Source organism: Etheostoma cragini, chromosome 3, assembly GCF_013103735.1.
Source record: "Etheostoma cragini isolate CJK2018 chromosome 3, CSU_Ecrag_1.0, whole genome shotgun sequence".
NCBI classification, from domain to species: domain Eukaryota; kingdom Metazoa; phylum Chordata; class Actinopteri; order Perciformes; family Percidae; genus Etheostoma; species Etheostoma cragini.
The window spans coordinates 4,318,090-4,337,505 of record NC_048409.1 but is presented as its reverse complement, the minus strand read 5'-3'; the positions used below and the strand labels follow the sequence as shown (position 1 = coordinate 4,337,505).

The following is a 19,416-nucleotide window of genomic DNA, read 5'->3' as shown; positions in this document are numbered from 1 at the left end:
GGTGTCCTTGTTGTTCTTTTATTTGCTTCTCACCTTTTTTATTTGTCGTTTTGAAAACCTGATGTCCTTACGACTGGACTTACGGTTTTGTGAAGCACTTTGTAACTTGGATTTTGAAAAGTGTTCACTAAATAACGATTATTATTATCATTACTAACAATAAAAACAAGTACAACTATCCTTATAAACTCTAAGAATGAAGGAATACATTGTGGTTACAACGCCATTGTTTAAATATACAAGAACAAGAATAAAACATGAATGCAAAAATAGGAATAAAATGGAGGAAACTGAAACCATCCAAATGTTTCCCATGAATCTCTCTGATTCCTATCTCATCTTGGTATTTGATTTTTTTGCCTTTGCCATTCAGGATGTTAAGGAGATCAAGAAGTAGCATAAAAGGCATGACTCCTCCTTGTTTTAACTATTTGTTCTCAGTAAATGGAAATAGAGTAGGGTTGGGTATTAACTGCCAAGTGACTTGTCATCCTGTCTGGTGGTAATTATTTACTGGTGTTAATATTCTACATGCTCCACCTTGAAATAAAACTGGTAAACAGTTTCTAAGGCAAACCATGACTGAGCTGCAACTTGATCTCAGCGAGCGTCGCCCTAACGGCGCCATGCTCGGTGACGAGGGACGAACAGGAGCGAGAGGTGTTGGTAGTGAAGCCCCAGCCAGAAGGTGTGTAGCAGCTCGCTGCGGGGATTGAGTGGCGTAGGTCTGTCTGTGTGTCGGGGGGAGATAACATGGCCTCTCTCTAGCTTACAGCCAGCACACAGGAATGACAACTTGCTCAAATGGGCCCGTCACTATGGAAACCTTCTACAAAAGCATCCCAGCTATTCACACGGAGGAACATTGAGGCTGCAGGAGAAAGCGAGGCAGAGGAAAACAGAGAGAGAGAGAGAGAGAGAAAGAGAGACAGAAGAGGGAAAAGGCGAGGGAAGAAGAGAGAAACAGATTGAACAAGTGGAGCAGGGGAGGAGGGGGAAGATGGAAGGGAGACAGATAATCAGAAGCTCACAGTGAGAGGAGAAAAAAAGAAGAGGGGGGAGTCAAGAAAGAGACAAAAAATAATGGAGAAAGGGGGAATGAGGCCAAAGATGTGAGAGTGGCATATGAGACAGAGAGAGAGAAGAGATGGGAGGCGTAGTAATGAAGACTGTGTGAACACTCACACTAACAGCTGCTCGGCACTGTTTGGTGCATTCAGCAACACCGTGCCCTTGTGTGCAAACACCAAAATGCCCCTCAGCTCCATAAGATCCCACATATTTCCTCTGATATTCACACACATACAGCAGGCATACATACAAAGCTATGTCTGTGCTTAGTCCCCTTCCTGAAGGAAAAAACTGTGCCCATCGCCATGGCTGTGTGCATCAGCGTGTTCAGCAATGTCGCTCCCCGAGACGAGCAGACCCTGCACCAACTGCCGCTTGTTTTCTTTTAAAATATTTACGAGACAGCAAGTCCCAGCTTGAATTGAGAGGAATTATGATCAGGAAAAATGAGACAAACCAGTGGTGTAAGGGTTTGTCACAGCAGGTGTGTGCCAAATAGAAAAGGTAAAATATCAGAGTCCGGGTGACAGTTAATGTGCCCCCAAGTTCACAGTGAGCGGTTCAACCCTCTTGTTGTCCTCTGGTGAAATTTGACCCCTTTAAAAAATGTCTTTACCTGAAATGTGGGTTTCTGTTTTACTAAATTACCACAAAAAATGTGGATTAGATTCCATACAACGCTCTTTGCAAATACAATTGATCACTTTCATCGCTCTGATCTTAACTATTATTAAAAATAATTCATAATTTTTGCTTTTTTAACTCAAATATTAGGTTTAATTCTATTTATATGAGGGTTATTTACCATGATTCCAAAAAGTAGTGTAAAACTAGTAGTATTGAGGTGGTGTTGTTAAAAACCAAAAGAAAGTCTGAAAAAAGGATGAGAATGTCAAATTGTCCGGTTTTGATCCTGGAGGACAACACAAGGGTTAAGAGGTGAAGGATTGTGGGAAGTAGGGGTGTACCAAAATGTGCCATTTCATGCACTCACAATGTATATTCCAAAGTTTAACTAAGGACGACCTTATTTTACAACTAGATCCCAATCTACATAAGACTAAATTCAAAACCATCCAGATGAAAATGTCCTAAAAGATAGAGGTCACATGTCTAGTCTTTGTTGGATCTACTCAACAGCTGACCTGTCTCCGATTGGACCGATAGTCTAGCTAGCTGTGTGGATTTACCCTGCAGAGATCTGAGGACCAGTAGTCCTCCTCCAATGTAGATTGAATTATTACTTCATGCTATCACTATTATTATTACTTTAACTTAATAGAGTTCTACAGAACCAGTAGAAACAGTCCTACTAGACATCCTCAGTCCTCAGAAATCCACCGGAGGTTAGAACGCCAACACAAAGGAAGAGGAAGGGAACGCAATCCCGGAAGTGGAACGCCGTGGATATAGACTTGTTAACACAGAACCATCTGAGAAGCCGTCCCTGGGAATTACTTGGGACTTTATAAATTATAGAGCGTGGTCTAGACCTACTCTACCCTAAGTGTCTCAAGATAACTCTTGTTATGATTTGATACTATAAATAAGGTGAAGATGGAAACTTGGGGCAGGCACTTTCAAAAAATACCTGAAGTTGATTGGGTGAACCATCAGCCAATCACGTCTATCATCGCAGCGGTCACATAGGATGCATTTTCATGAAATAAAGTCAACAAAAGAACGTGAAAACAAGAAAAGATGGATTCACGCTCATTCCCTTGATTTGAAAATGTTTTGACTTGAAAGAAAATTTTAGTTATCGTTAGTTGTATGATGCCATGACAGGAGCAGAACCGAAGCGGGTCATTCTTTACTCTTGGCCGCTTGTAATCGCTGTGATCTCGTAATTTCATCGCCAGTTCATTTATTGTAAGTGGCGGTGGACAAGGGTGTCAACTAAAAGACTGCCGTGTTAATGTAAATGAGGCAAAGTGGAGCGATACTAGGCCAAGAAAAGAGAAAAACACTGTTAATTAGAGCAAAGTCCTTTTTTTCCTGTCCTGTGGCACACATTACACTGGGGAGAAGGTGTGTCTGGGCTATTTATAAGCTCCAGTTGGTAGGCCAGTGGGGTCTTGTCTTCCAGGCTTGCCCTACCCCTTGGAGCTTATTCAGAGAAAGAAATAAACACTCAAAAAACATAAGGATAATGCTACCCTTAGTGCTTTCCTTATTAGAAGCATATTTCATCTTAAGAGGTTTTGTAAATGAGAGCTCAGAGGGGATTTTAAGGCAAAATAGATCTAAAAGGTAATATATACTTCATTCTCTTTAATGAAAAATTCTTTCAGAAGACTGATTAAAAAAAAGAAAGAAGGTAATAGCCTGCTCATAAGGCATTTATTCATGAGAAGTGTCACATTAGGGATTCAAAGTGATTCGGATGTGCGGGTCTCATGGTTTAGTGGGGAGCCTGGTCAAATCTATTTACATGTTCGTGCCACTAGCTTTTAAGAAAGACACATATCAGCAATGTCTTCATACAAATCTCTTTAATGTTACATACGTGTGATGAGTTTAATAAAGTACAACACATCAACTGTTCTGCAACCATAAATTAAGGGATATTTATAGCACTTCCCAATGGTCAAAACCCCATTCCAGGTCAAATGACTCATCGGCTCCAGCTCCGATCAGCTGATGGGAATACAACACCGGGTTCAACTGCTAGTGTTCATCCATGGGATGGACACGCTAATTTTTTGCGTGTTTTCTGGCACAAAACTATGACGCATGTGTGACGCCAGTTTGTTTGTTTGTGACCCCGAGGACTCATGTCTTCAAACAGTATGCTAACTTATCTAAATTTCCAAAAGGAAGATAGACCCACGTGGCGCGTTCGTCCAATCAGCCGCTGGTTTTCCTTTTTGGGCGACAATACAGATTAGCGCCTCCTGCTGTAATGGCGTAAACCATTAATACCAAGACGTATTATGCTTTGTTGGTCTGGTGTGTTCCGAGGCACTTTTTTGACCAACTTAAAAGGAGACTGATCCGTCCAACTGCCTTTTCTGCTGAGGGTTGGCCATCTGGTTGGTGTGTCAGGGGCATTAGGAATACAACTGACTTCAGGGTTCTTGTTTTACTTGCACTACGACTGCACAGTGACATTAGATGAGTAAAAGCACAGGCGCCGAGCCGTGTTTTCATCCGTGGGTGCTCACGGGCGCACGCCCTTTTAACCCTTGTGTTGTCCTCGGTTCAAATTGACCCGTTTCCAATTGTTTTATATCAGAAATTTGGATTTTTTTTCAACCAAATTGCCCAAAACTAACGTGGATGATTCCATACAACATTCTTCAGGTAAAATGAATGATTACTTTCATTGAATTGTTTGGGTGTTTTATTTAATCTTAAAGAATGTCAATTCTTTTTTTTGGGGGGTTTCAAAACACTATCTGGACTAAACTTTGACATATACCCCTGAGATACACTCAAAATCCACTCTGATCTTAACTATTAGTCAAAATAATTCATAATTTCTGCCTTTTTAACTAAAAAACTAATGTATAATTTGATACAAAGGAGGTTTATTGATCATGAATTCCAAGAATAAGTGTAAAACCTATTATTGAACCAGCTCAGTTTTTTGTTTTTTTAAACGCGCCAAAAGCTTTGAAAAAGTGACAAATAAATCAGAAAAAGCGACAAAAACATTGGAAAAGCACAAAAAAGATTCTATTTTGACTTGGAAGGGCAAGTTCATGGATAACGGAAAGACAACACAAGGGTTTAAAAAATAAAAAGTACTCAAAAAATGTTGACATATCAGAATCTGAGGAAATGGAAAGCGGCCAACACAAACACACAACTTTTAACTTGATAATTAAACTGTAAAGTAGGCTATCTTTCAACTCGGACAGCGCCACTTCTCAGAAATAAAGATAGGACCTGAGATGAGAAGTTGAACTGACACGTAACCATGATCAGCTTCATGGGAAATTAAGAAGCAATGGAGCAGGGGAATGACAAAACCAATCACACTATGACAGACACTCCACTTAGCACCAACTGCAATGTTTTATTTTAAATGAATGTAGCCTACTGGCAGTCCGGCACACGTAGGTGCTAGCATTGGCGCCTATGGGTAAAAGTATTTGCGGAAGACATCATGGAAAATTGTTGCTCCTGGGGTTTTCACAAGTGAGGTTTTTACCACGTAAGTGTTTTTACAGAGAGACAAACAAAGGAACATTAACTCACTCAAAGTGCAGCTCAGATAATTCCAAGTGTCCAAGTGACCAAAGGGCAGATAGCTAAGCCACTCTCTGTCATCACAGGGCAAAGGTCCTCACTCCTTCTCATTTTAATCCCTTTCACCTCCCTCACTTCACACAGTTTTCCCCTCTGACACATGTCCTCGGACACCCAGCGTTCTATACTGTTTGCTCGCCATCTTTGTCCCAGCGGTTACCTGTGACGCGTCCGAAGCACACAGAGCGGCTGTCCACGTCTGCTTACAAACCCAGAGGCTGACGGCCGACGTCGGGATGCCTGCTGCATCTTGCGTTTCATTACTCTTTTATTCTGAGGGCAAAGGGCTGCCAGTGAAGTGAGGAGAGCTGGAAAGAGCAGAGCAGGAGGGGACAGAAGAGGCATTTCCCCTACGGCCCCTCTTGACACAGATTTCAGGCTGCACGCATGAATATCCTGAAATATTACTTCCCCCCCACCCACCCAATTCTCCAGAAAACACAGCCTTTAGGGTCATCCACAGCCGTCGTAATATTGTATTTGGCCTACCTGCTTAGATTAGGTAGATACAGAGCAGATTGTTTTCTAGCCGGCTGAGGACAGGGGATGAAGGAGAGGAGGAAGCAAAGCAGCAAATTTGTTCTAATTCTGCTCTGGGTGCATACTATTTGCAGTATATGCTGCCAAATTTGGGAAGAATCATGTCAAATGATAACAAGGGCTTGACTTCAGCTTCCTCATTATTCCAATTCCTGAAGGGGAGAGGCAGGGCAGGCGAGAGTGACTATTACCCAATAAAACGGGAACACAAAATTATCCATCATAAAAAATGCATGTGCTTCTCCTGTGTGTTGGCAACGAGTTGTCACAACAGCTTTGAAAAGAGGAACAAAAGCAGCGCAAGCTCTATAAATTGTTAATAGCTACTTAAAAGGTGCAGTAAGCGAAATATTCAGGGGCAGATAACTACATTTACATGCTGCCTCCACCCCCCCCCCCACCAGCCCCACCAGCAACTGTCGCTGCCTATTGCTGATTGGCTGGAATATTGTTTTGTAGCTCGTGCACTCCTTTCTGTTTGTTTTCCATTTACACAGCGCACAGAATACATAGAGCTAGTTAACCGTGAGGAGATATTTGCTGAATGTGACAAAATGTGTAATGGATGATCACTTAATATATGTTTAATTGCTGCTGTTGTTTGACTAATTGAATTTGAGTCAATATCGTTAAATGCCGGACATGCAAAAATGAAAAAACAAGCCGAAAAAGGGAGTCTTAAGGTGTGTGTGCTATAGTTTGTGGAAAAAGGTTGGTATATACGCATTAAAGTCAGTCAGCAGAGAAATAACTAAGATAACTGTGTGCTGCGGCGATAAAGAGATAATTACACTCAGGGTTTTACCCAGAGCTTATTGTTTAGTTGCTAAGCTACGCAGGTGCATGATTGCATAAATAAGGCGCTGGAGTGTGAAAACTATTTATTGCAGGAAGAAGATAATTGCTTTCCTTTTTTTGCGTTAATGACTGGAGAACTGTGATGATTGAAGCCCATTTTCAGGTGAACGTTTCTGCAGCAGCATCACAGCTGCATGCTGTGCTGACAATAGGTCTGAGCATGGCTGCCACTTCTGCAGAGCTCCTGTCAGTACAATCAGCCATTCTTCCCTTCTGCCCACTAAAAGCTCTCTGCATGAGCAACCCCTTCAATCCTCCATCTCCCTCCTTTCATCTCTATCCTCTTTGAGCACTCTGGACAACTCTTTTTACGCCCATCTCCTCAACTATCTCTATACATTAACCTCCCTCCACCTGCTTCTCTCTATCTCTCTCTCTCTCTCTCTGTCTCTCAGGGCCATGTGAGCTGGCGACCCTTTCAGCCCTCTCTAGCTGGGCTTACTGTTCACGTGGCCTAGAGAGGATTACATTCTTGACATCCCTGTGCCAGATGTTTATGACTAAAATAGACAGAACAACAACTAGCCTCACCACAAAGTCAAACAATGAATTTGGGCTACATGTACACTACTACGTTTTCATTTTTAAGCAACATTTTGAGACAAAAAACAATCTCCGTCCACACATTTTACTTCCAGAAGCAGAACTAATCTCTGTCTAAATGAACACGTCTGACAAGCCATATCACATGACCATTCACATAAACTGGGCTTATGCATGCCGGTGTAAACAGTAGGCAGATTGTCTGACATTAATATGCAGTTAAAAAATCATGGATGTAGAAGTTGAAAATACTGAAAGAACAACAATGGTGAACAGTAAGAGCAGTAGTTTAAAGCGGCAACTAGGTACCGTAAGCCTAGTAGGGGTGGGAATCAGACACAATGCAATATTCTTCGAAATATTGCAATTTATAACCTTTTTTTCCAACTTTTAATTTTTCCCAATTCCAAATATTTTGTCCCAAAAAAGGAAACGTTGTCAACATCAGTGTTATCTAATAAGATACATTTCTCTTTGTTCATCGCACTTCAATTGTATTGCTGCAAAATGGGATTGGGGATGGGATGGAAGCAGACAAGTTGACCAACACATGTATAATAAAAGATCCATACTTGGAGCCTGCGTATCGATACAGTTTTGCTACTGAAAATATCACGATATTATGCTGTATCAATTTTTTCTCCCACCCCTAAAGCCTACCTAACCAATAAGACTGACTGACGTGTGTACTCATTTCAAAAGGTCTCTGTTTGTACCCATCCAGACTATAAAGCAACCCCGGAGTTTTGAAACCAAAACAGGGGCAACAGTGTTTCCAAATGTCTTCGTTTTGAGGACTCAAAAACACCGCAGTATGGATGCGAAGGTTAGCAAAAGATAGTAGGGCTGCACGATATGAAGAAAATTGCGATTACTTGGACTGATTTTGCAATGGTGATATGGTTCACCATATAGGAGAGGAATGGTAATGTTTGTATCATTACTCATTTTCCGTAAAAAAAAATTAAATTTTACTAATTTAAATGAAAAGGTGATTTTTTTGCAAGGATCTGTACCAAACATAGATTATTTTCTTGGGATTCATAGGCGTGGACGTCTCTGCAGCACCACAATACTACATTATCGATGGTTTGACACATATTTTGCCTTTATCAGATATTTGGGTATTGCACCAGTCCATAATGCGCTTTTGTTAAAATTGTGATTAATTGTGCAGCCCTAAAAGAAGAAAAAAACATTTCCCCTACATGCTCGAGAAGGTTCTTCTGTTGCTTTTGCCTAATGATCTCCCCTGTCACCTTTGTCTCTAACGTCTGTCTTTAATTGGAATCAGAGCTGCTGTCTTTATTACGTTGCTCAGGAGACTAAATTGACTCGCTTTCTTTCATTTTCACTTCATCGTTTTCCATTCTTGCTCCTGCAGCTTCTCCTCCCAGCTCTCTACAGCGAGCCAGTACGGAGATCAAATAGCCGATAAGGCGCCCACTGTAACATACACATTAGCATGATTAAAATGCCCATTGCCTGTCCATTTATTAAAAGCCCCTCTGGACTGGGTGGGAGGTCTATCTTGCTGGGGAGTAGAGTAAGACAGGGGTCGGCTGTGTGTGTGTACGGTACTGTATATCGCTGTCATGTGTGCATGTCTAAGCCTGACATCACCAAAGTAGAGAAGTTAATGAGGGCTGTAGGGGTATTTCTGACAGGGTGGGCTTTCTGAGGGGTGAATTTCAGGTGATGTCATGGGGAGAGAGAAAGACAGGCTGTTGAGAAGCGATAGCTGGGCGGGAAAAAGTCAGCCGTGGGCTCGACTCTGGCAGTGGCTACATGGGAGATTTGGGGCTTAGGCGATTGTTAGATGGGGCTCAGTTTGTTTTGAACTATGGGCCTGTGTTTTACGCAGACCCGCTTTATGTGGACGCTGACTCTTTCCACCACTTTGTACTGCACTCTCAGCAGTTTAAATAGGGGAGGATTAGACACAGGAGTGTGCCTCTCTTTCGTCTACTGGAGAGCACAGCCTCCTAATCTCTGGCGCAGAGGAGAGAGGATTTGGAAGAAATGACCTATGCTCACTTCACTTTCTCCTCTCCTTCTCATACCCTCCAAGTCGAGTGAAAACACAGCATGTTGCATCCTTCCTACCGTCACTACCACTCCCGACTCAACGCTCATTAGCATGCGGCATCACGCGGCTGCTCCTCAGGTCCAGGCAGGCTGGCAGAAAGGCAGGCAGGCAAGCATGTCAATAAAGGAAGAACAGTAACAGGGTACCTCAGCGAGGCCTCCAGCCCTGTCGCTGATGTCTCTCTCAGCTGCCCTGACTCCCCCAGTTAATGAGCGCGTAATTGTTGAGCAAGCAAAAAGAGTAATAAGGGAACCGAGGAGGGATGAGGGGTGAGAGGTGTAAGAGATAGCAGAATAAGAGACAATACAGTAGATGTGAGGAAAGGACAAAATGTTCCAGCGAATAAAGTTAAGACATAAATTGAGTGTGTGGCGCAGTACAGAGCGAAAAAGAGAGGAGGAAGAACACTGTGTCTAAATCAGAGCGAGAATGGGGGGGAATGCTGCTCAGTGGGAGCTGACATTGAGAGCAGGCGGGGGGGAAAGCCGTTTCAAGGACAACGTGAAAATATCACACTTAGTCGCTACAAGGCAGCAATGAGTTGTGGTGAGGCCGTGATGGGGCGGGAGGGCAGCCAGAGAACTGCAGGAGAACGAGCGAAATCAAGGACACATGCAATGTTTCCAAGATATGACGACATGAAATGATAGTAGGTGATAGATACACAGTACTGCGTAGGAATACTAAATGAGGGGAGGAACTTGATGACCTTAGTAGTCTTGGCATGATACCAGGAGTTTGACTTTGACGTCACAACTCATTATATTCTTTCATCTTTGGATTGGATACTACAAAAGCACAGCAAAAACGTGCAGATATCAAACTGAAAGCTGCCACATTTAACTCACATGTACTTATATTTTGCACATTCCGCAACATTAGTCAACATTAGAGAACTAATGGACTGAAAACGACAAGATAATTTTAATCTGGGAATGATTGTTAAGATTAAAAAAGAATGTGTTTACGGCATTTCCTCTCTAATTGAGACGTTCTTTGGGACCCATTGGTGAGATTTCTGTGGACAAAGTAAACATGGTACATAGTAAGAGCCACGTATCCAGCTAATTTAAATAGCTCATGTTACTGTATTGTGTGAACAGTTAGCTTCATTTAATATTGTATGTAATATTAAATGCAAACAACCCAGAGCGGTTGTTCTCCTATCCCAGAATGTATCTGTAGTGTAGCACACGTCCAAATTCACACTCACTTGAAAGCGTGGAGGAGAGGTTAAGATGTATTTTTTCAGCTTACAGAACTAATTTTCAAGAACCCATTGAATATTTCAATCTTTTATTTCACATCAAAATCTTTTGTCGCCATTGTACAAGGTTATAATTTTCACTCATAGTGACACACTGGTTCTTATTACCACTTAAGTAAGTTATGGATGGCAGCTGAGTTTGACTCCGGGGCCGTTCTCCCATGACCACCCAGGCTGATTTGACATGATTCTTCTATCTAATTGCAGAGCTCCCTGCTCCTTCCCCCCCCCCCCCCCCCCCCCCCCCCCCCCCCCCCCCCCCCCCCCCCCCCCCCCCCCCCCCCCCCCCCCCGCAGACACCGAGCAGTGAAGCAGAGACGCAACCCACATGTCTGCATTAGCCTGTGATGCTCCGGGCAATGCAAGGGAGGCCATCTTTACAAGGGGAAGATGATGGATGTAATGTAGATATGCTAATCTGTCATTAGGCCCTGCTCTGCCTTCCCTTAGCCTGTCCTCTTGGGGAAGGGCGGAGGTATTTCAATCACACTAGTGAAGAGTAGAACTCTAGTGAGACATGCTGAGGCCAACAGCCAATCAGTCATTTCTCTATGAAGAAGACACAGACGTCACAGTAGGAATATCCATCTCTGAGCCTGCCTACCACACTCGCTTTGTGTCAATCGATTGCCCTTGCTCCACCACCTCCTGGGTTTTTCCCTACAGTGTATGCCTCAAATTGGACCCTTCTGATGCACGCTACTACTTCTCTGGGAGTAGGGCTGGGCATGGTTTTGATTTGAACTGTTCTGATTTCAATCCCGATTCTTCCTTTTGATTGCGGTTCTAAATTGATTCTCTGCTGCAAGGCAGATAAATCCCTGCGCCCTTGCATGACTGGGCCGCTTGTCAGCTTCCAGCATTTCAATGATAGCTCGGTGGCACTAAATAGGCTCCTGAAACATAAGGACGGGATGTGATGAACACTGAAAGGGAGCGCTCGGAAGGTAGGCGGGGAACGGAGGGGGTGGAGTCCAGTGAAGACGGCCCGCTGCTCACAAGGCTCTATAATTAGCTGCAGAAGATCAAATGACTTTTAATGGGTTTGTCTGAAAACAGCAGACTATTTCAGATTTGCGCTTGGAGCTAAATTCATATCTCATCAAACTAATGGAACTCTCTAGAGTGCTTGATTGGTTTTTATCTCTGATCCAAATGGCTGATAGAGGTGCACAGCTGCAGCATTCCTGTGCTGCAGCTTTATGATGAAAAAAGTGCCGTTCCAGTGCACAATGGTGTAAAATGAAAATGGTCGTGACAAAAAATGTACACATGATGTCTTCCTTCAGCTCGCAACCTGACTCAGAATTCATGGTTTGATGCACATCTATTGTTGCTACAGGAGTCATTTCCAACGGATGTTTGAGCATGAATGGTCTTATAATAACTTCTTGTGAAAGATAATGGAAACATCTACTTGTCATTAGTTAGAGAATTATAAAGAGAGATACTACAAGGGTAATAGCAGGGTCATAGCTCAGCCACTGCCTGATCTGGGTGGAGGGAAGTCTGGTGCAGAATGCTAAATATGCTGCCCACATAGACCTTGAGCACTGACACACACACCATGCAATGAGAGAGGCTTTGGGACCAGTCTGGTGCAGAAACAATTAGTCAATCAACAGATCATCCACTGAATGATTGATCACCATTTTGGTGATTGATTATTCTATTATGTCCTTTATCAAGTACAAAAACGTTTGCTCGTTCCAGCTTCTGAAATGTAAGAATTCAATGCTTTTCTCTGTTTTATGTCATTATGAATAGAACATCATTGGGTTTTGCACAGTTGATCGGCCGAAACAAGCGACCTGAGTCTATAGGGCTGTGTAACGCCATGTCATCATTTTGGTCATCATTTTGGTAAGTTTGCAATTTGTTGAAAAAGTTATTGTGTCTGCATAATAAAACAGTAATCCTGAAATTGTATGTACTATGTACAGTTGATGCAGGGGAAATAAAAAAGGAAAACGAGACTGACGCCAGACAATGAGTGTCACATTCGGTTTGTGTGTCTATAAGAGTCCTTTATTTCCCAGGGTTTCCTGCTAGCATTCAAGCTACATTACTCCCCAGCCACTAAATCATCTAGGGTTTTCTATTTCAAACTGAGGAAACTATGTCCAATGAGTGACATCCGAGTTCTGCACTAATTCTCATTTTCGTATTTCCTTCTCATTAAATTATACTCTCTCCTTTATATTCCTTCTGTGAGGACAGGGAGGGGATCTGCAGGCTTTATCTTTTCATCATGCACACAACACCTCTGATTGAATTAATTACAGCGCATGGAGGTAAGAGCTTAAAGATAAGTAGGGGGAAAACTCAAAGGAAAAAATGTAATTTAATTTTAGTTACAGGAAAAGAAAATCAGTTCTGCCTCTAACATCCAGTATGGAACGCTAGCGTCTCCCGATCCACCTTTCTTTCTTTGTAGGTGAAATCTCTGTCTGTGTCCCCAGTGGACCATCCGACAGAGAGGGTGTTTGTCCTTGGCCACCTTCTCCTTGAGAAAGTGCTGTATCAGACAGGCTGCTAACAGGGCTGTCACATAGCATAGAGTACCAGTGGTGGCAGCAGCAGCACAGGCCTCTCTCTGGGGGTATACAGTTACACTGCATTGCTTCTATCTCTTACTGTTCTGACAATTTCATTTCCCCCAAATCTCCTGAGGAAAATAGGATAAACTTTAGAAAAACAGGGTTAGGGTTAACAGGATGGACATCATACCTCCATTGGTTTGGGGGGGGAGTGGGGGGCAGGAGGGATATGAAGGAAGCTCGGTATGCAGGAAGATGGAAAGGGAGGGAGCTGGAACTAACATGCTCTGTTTTCCCTGGCAAGAGATGGCGTATTTGTGCAGCGTTGCTCAGCAAAACAGAGCACCGTAGCAGCCAGGCAGCCTGCCAGTCATCCAGCCAGCTTATCAAGGCGAGAGCACCACCTCCTCCCCCGTTCTCCTTCAACTTAGAAAACCACGCCACTGTGCTTATATCTGGGCGTGCAGATAAGTTGAGAGAAGGACTTCTCACAGCTCTTAAATCACAAACAAAAAAATAAATCCCTTTGGCTCTGAAAGTCCAAAGCTGAAGGTGACGACGAGACGCAAAGCATCTAAAAATGGCCTCCCAGCATGTTGCACGCTTAGCCGGAGAAATGAAGGACAGAGACATATGATGCACAAAGAGACACAAAGACAGACCCCTCCGAACATTTCAGCTCTCACACAGAAAGACACAAAGAAACTAATCAACAAAGCGCTAAGGAAAGACGATTATAACTGAAGTTTGGAAAACAGGGACTGATTGGAATGCTCTTGTTCGACAAGAGAGGCAAAAATTCAGTTGAGGATGGGTTCAAACGCGAGTAAAAACAGCCCTTGAGTAATGTTTGCTCCTACACTTCCTGGTGAAGTTGAGCATGCAAACAGCGGGAAACAATGCCTGGCACACAGTTAAACTGCTCTTTGGTTCTTAGCTGCCTGCCTCTGTTCTATTTCCTTTTGTGCAGTCAGAAAAAGGCAGACAAATCAGTGCCCATGCTTCGCCAGAGCCTGTGTATGACTCACAAAAAATGAGAGCTATACACCTTCATAAGACAAGGAGGGGACAAAAGACACACATTCCTCCTCACATAAGGACAGACGGGGGCCGAGGAAGAGACAGGCGGGGCTATAAGCAGAGGGGCAAGTGCACCATAGCTCATAGATAGCACGCCAGATGTTTTATTCATGGAAAGAAAGACCCAAGCAGCGAGAGTGACTCACTAAGACACACACACTCACACACACACACCAGACTCTGAGAAGGGAGGTGACAGGGTTTAACCCACCTACGTTGACTGTCTTCTCATTCTCAAACAGAGAACACATTAAAAAATAAAGTCTGAAATGGCAGGGTTTCTTTTCAAAGGAATTTCAAGGGATGTTTTTGTTCTCTGAACTAGTCAGACTATACAGTCACTCTCTCTCTCTCTCTCTCTCTCACAACACTGTCACAGGAAGAGCGACGCTCACTGCACAATACAGCGAGCCGTTGGCACTTCGGGCTATGCATTCCTGAGCACTCTGGCATATAAATGGACAAAAAGAATTCTCATGCAGCCGTGCTGAGCCAGGCTATTGTCTAAAACACACAGACGGTGTTGTGGCGTTCACGTTAGCTGGGTATACACAAGGACTGTCGAGGCTGTGCAGACCGGCCTACATATGGCAAGAGGCCTGGTGCAACTTATGCGGTGTGCAGCCATGAGTGTGCCGATTTGAACCCACTCACTCCGCATCGAGTCCCCGCTTCCCCGGATGTCTCACTGAGAAAAACGGACTAAATATGTGATGAGCTGAGCTGCAAGTGTACTTAGGCATACAAAAACACATTTCACAAGGCAAAGAGCTGCAAAGATGAATCGGTTAATCAGTTAGTTGTCAACTGCTAAATCAAGCGCCAACTATTTTGATAATGGAATAATCGGTTTGAGTCTTAGTGAAATACATTTCCTGAAGTCAGCTTGTTAAATGTGAATATGTTCTAGTTTCTTTGCTCCTCTGTGACAAGCTGAATAGCTTTGAGTTGTGGACAAAAAAAAAAAGACATTTGAGGACGTCATCTTGGGCACTGATCCACATGTTTTGAGAGAGCAGACAATTAATCCAATAATTGAAAAAAACTATCAACAGATTAATCAACAATGAAAATAATTGTTAGTTGCAGCCCTACAGAGTCACATACAGACACACAAACATGCGTTTCCAGTTACAAAAAAAAAAAAAAAAAATAGCACTCTGCTCACTCAGAATAATTAGAGCGCACGCAGAGCCTGAGAGAAAAAGCCTGGCGTCGTGAGAATAAGGCTTGCCTGATGAGGCCTCTCTATTTAAATCCCGAGCTGAGCTGAGAGTGTGTCTGTCGATGGAATCGCTCCGGGAAACATGCTCGGGTTTGGAAGGAAAGAAACAGCCAAGACAGTGAAAAAGAAGATGGAGAGACACGCAGAGAGAAAGAAAACTGTAGATGAATTGCGTCTTTGAGGAAATGAAAGGACAGAATACGGGCTTTAGATTCAATCAGACATCCCTTCCTACTGTTAGTTATGGAGTACAGATGGAACTTAAATGGTGAGCGAACACCTCTCATATTACATACAGGTGACTCACATTGTCCTTTTCTACTTTGGTTGTTTGTTGTTTGGTTGGAAGTTGGTTTACCTCTGCAGAGCTTGGAAATGAGGATTTGACTAAGTGAGTGGGGGAGGGAACTGAGCGTATGAGTTTATGAGGCAGACGGAGAAGGATAGGGCTCTGGGATAAGAACCTTTCCCTTGTAGATCTGAAAGCACTGTGTGGTTCTTGTCGTTAATAGGATTCAAAGGGATACGGGGCTGTCCCAACAATTGAAAGCAAGGTTTTAAGCTAATCTACAGAATGCGGAACTCAAAGAGGCAATCTTTACAGTTTAGGCTACAATTTCATTTTAAAGCAGATCTCCGTCCATACAAGAGTTTTCGCTCCAGTAGCAGAACTAATCTCTGTCCATATTAAGACAACACATGTCCCATGACCATTCAACATACACTGGGCATGTGTGTGCCGGTGTTACCAGTAAGCAGATTGTGGTTTAAAAATCTTGCATGTAGAAGTTGAAAATACAGAAAATACATACATTAATGGTGGAACTGTTACTGAAACGTATGTAAACCTTCCTACCGTTAAGACTGACTGACACTACAAAGTAACCGCAAAGTTTAAAAACCAAAATGTGGGCAGCACTTTCCAAAGGTCTCCGTTTTAGGGCCTTTTAAACACGGGAGTAGTGTGGAGGCGAGGCATAAACGTGGCAAAATATATTCAGTTTTTTAACCAAAACGTAGTGGTGTACACGTAGCCTTAGAGGAAAGAAGAAACCGCCTACAGAAGGCTTTGACTGTGCTCCCCCACCCACAACGATGTACTGAGATCATTATCAAATGCAAGTTCTTCTGATCATTGTTTGGGGGGTGGGGGGGGGGGTTCCAGGCGTAAAATGTCACCAACATTCTGCCTTTGCCCTTGTCTCGGCTCAGAGTCTCCATCACCTCTGTATTGTAACGACACCCTGGTTTGTGACGGGCCATTCAGGGGCACACAAAGGGCCCTCATAGGGAGTCATTCAATCATAAAGGACAGCTTCATAGCACCCGCCCTAACAATCACAGCCAACTGGTGGCATTCATTCACATGCAATTGTTCACTATCAGCACATACCCAGAGCAAATACACACATGGAAGCATACTTTAACATCAACACTCAGCAACAAGCACACAGAGCCAAGCACACACACACACTTAAAATGATAAGGGGAAATCTGCTGCTGCTGCAAGAGGACTGCAACCAAAGAGCAATACTTTCGACACCAGAGTTATCATTGGTAGGGCTTCCTCCTGATTTCTTCTGATTCCAATTCAGATTCTTTCTTATGATTTCGGTTAATGATTCGCATGAGTCGCATGCCTATTTCACAGATTAGGGGAACATTTTATTTGTTTAGTGCTGTCATGGGATTACCGTAACTATTTATTAGAGCTCGACCGATATACCAGCAGGCCAATATTATTAATATTGGTAAATATTAGGCATTTCCTGATTATATAGGTATCTGCATTTATAATGGTCGATTTAAAAAAATAAATCATTTCTGATGACAAATAAATGATTCTGATAAATGAATCTTTAAAAAATAAAGAAAAGACGGTCAACCATGTTATGAGTGATGGCGTTGCATAGTTTGTCCACCAGAGGACGCTCTACAACGCCCCTGTTGGCAACACTGATTGTGACAACAAAACAAATTGTTATCATATGATTTAAGTGAGAACTCATAAATAACTACAAATAACTAATGTTAGGAAAATCTGTTTGTAACAAGTTTCTGGACTTTAAAAAAAAGAAAAAATTATTGGCATACCGGATTTTTAAATAACCAAATTTTCGCGTTGGTATCGGCCTTAAAAACCCTTTATCAGAACAGGTGGGGCTTATGAGCAAAGGCTACCCACTTTGCTCTTTCTACGGATAAAAAGAAAAAGATTAACACCGGCAGAACTGGCAGCAGCATTGGCGTCAATGCTTCGATTTGATTGGATGACCTACATTGTCGATTCAATTAAAGAACTCATCTTAACCCAGTAGGTTTACAGGAAGGACTTGCAGTCACTCTGAGAGTCCAGTCCTGGCACCCAATTACCCTCGCGGTCGTCCAGGCCTCCTGTTTCTACTTTATCGTACGCCGCCGCCGCCAAAAAAAAAGGAGTGGTGCACAACCTCTGCTCGCGCTCTATATATTCGCGCACAACGGCAAGATCGACGTCATTTTGACGTCACAAAGACGCACGCCAGCTTTCCTGTGGCTACTGTAAAACGCACTTGACTAGAGCATGTTGCAAACAAACCCTATAAAGCCAAAGTAACTCCAGCAGCACGAGTTAACACAGCCACTTCTAAATAGATCTATTCCATACAAGCCCAATCTTGCCTTGAATCAGACATGCACCGATTTAAGTGACACTGCTTTTTTTGACAGGCACAAAAATCTGACATTGTGCTTGTGTTTGCGGAACACTCGTATCAGTCATTTTCACGCTGTGCGTCATGGCTGTGATAATCTTTGCTTGCTTAAGTCAGCAGAGAATGAAATGTACCAAAAGCATTAACTGTTCCAGATATTCTGTATTGCATTAATCCAGTCGGATCCATATCAGCACATGCCTGAGTATGATGCAACTCTCTGGGTAAACCTGCTTTGTGGTTTCTAGCCTGCGCCCGATTTCTGAATCAGCTCCAGAAAAGATACAGCTGCTCAGCCTGGCTTTTTCCACAAGAGAGTGAAATTAAAATAAAAACACCCTGATTGTTTGTAACAACGAGGGGAAATGAAATTCTAAGACAAAACACAGAATAAGCTAAAGCTAAAAGGGCAAAACCTTATTTGAAACCAGGGCTGCATGTTATGAGGAAAATATGTGATAACATTGAAAATCGCGATAACGATATTACTTGCGGGTTAACCCTCATGTTGTCCTTGGGTCAAATTGACCCGTTTTCCTATATCAGTGTTGTTTTTAATTACCCCAAATAACATGACTGATTCCACACAAAGGTCGTTGGCAAGAACAAATCTCTACTTTCATTAATTTTGGGGTGTCTTACTCAATGTTATAGCATTTGGAGAAAAATTCAAGTGGTTTTGAAAAAGTATTGAGTAGTCCAGTCTGGGATTATCCATCAACATATACATTCCTTTCATTTTACTCCAAATTTCTGCTTTTCTAACTTAAACATTAGGTATCATTTCCAAAAAAGGAGCTTTATTTACCATGAAATAGCGTCAAAAGTGTTGAAAAATGGAACAAAAACGTAAGAAAAAGTAGAAAACATTGTTAAAAAATGTCAACAAAAGTGTTGATTTTCAATATTCACGAGAAGACAACACAACGGTTAAGTAAATTGTTCTCAATTTTTGCTGCTATGGTTATTCTTGAAAAAAACGACACATTGCTTGATGAATTGAAAACAAATGAACGGAAATCATTTTGGACTTTCTTTTATTGAACAAACTGAAGTTAAATATAAAAGGCACAAAACACAAAAAAATCTCTGAGTGTCTTTTGCAGCCTTTCCCAATGTGTTTATTGCAACAGTTGATATGGCCAAGACTATAAAAAAATATATATAATGCAGCCCTATTTGAAGCCACAGCAGACTGTAAGGAGATGAGATGCTCAGATGGGGGAGGGGGGGGGGGGGGGACACAGCTGAAG

General features: G+C 42.6%; 1 protein-coding gene and 1 long non-coding RNA gene across 10 annotated transcripts in view; one reads left to right on the top strand and one right to left on the bottom strand.

The window, feature by feature from the left end:
- Nucleotides 1-19,416, bottom strand: part of aplp2 (amyloid beta (A4) precursor-like protein 2) — an 88,213-nt gene that overhangs the window by 64,889 nt on the left and 3,908 nt on the right. The gene's annotated exons all lie outside the window — the stretch shown is intronic.
- LOC117941630 lies at nucleotides 551-17,768 on the top strand. The gene is made up of 3 exons (XR_004655935.1): nucleotides 551-562; nucleotides 13,528-13,534; nucleotides 17,700-17,768. It is a non-coding gene; the product is annotated as an uncharacterized LOC117941630 (long non-coding RNA).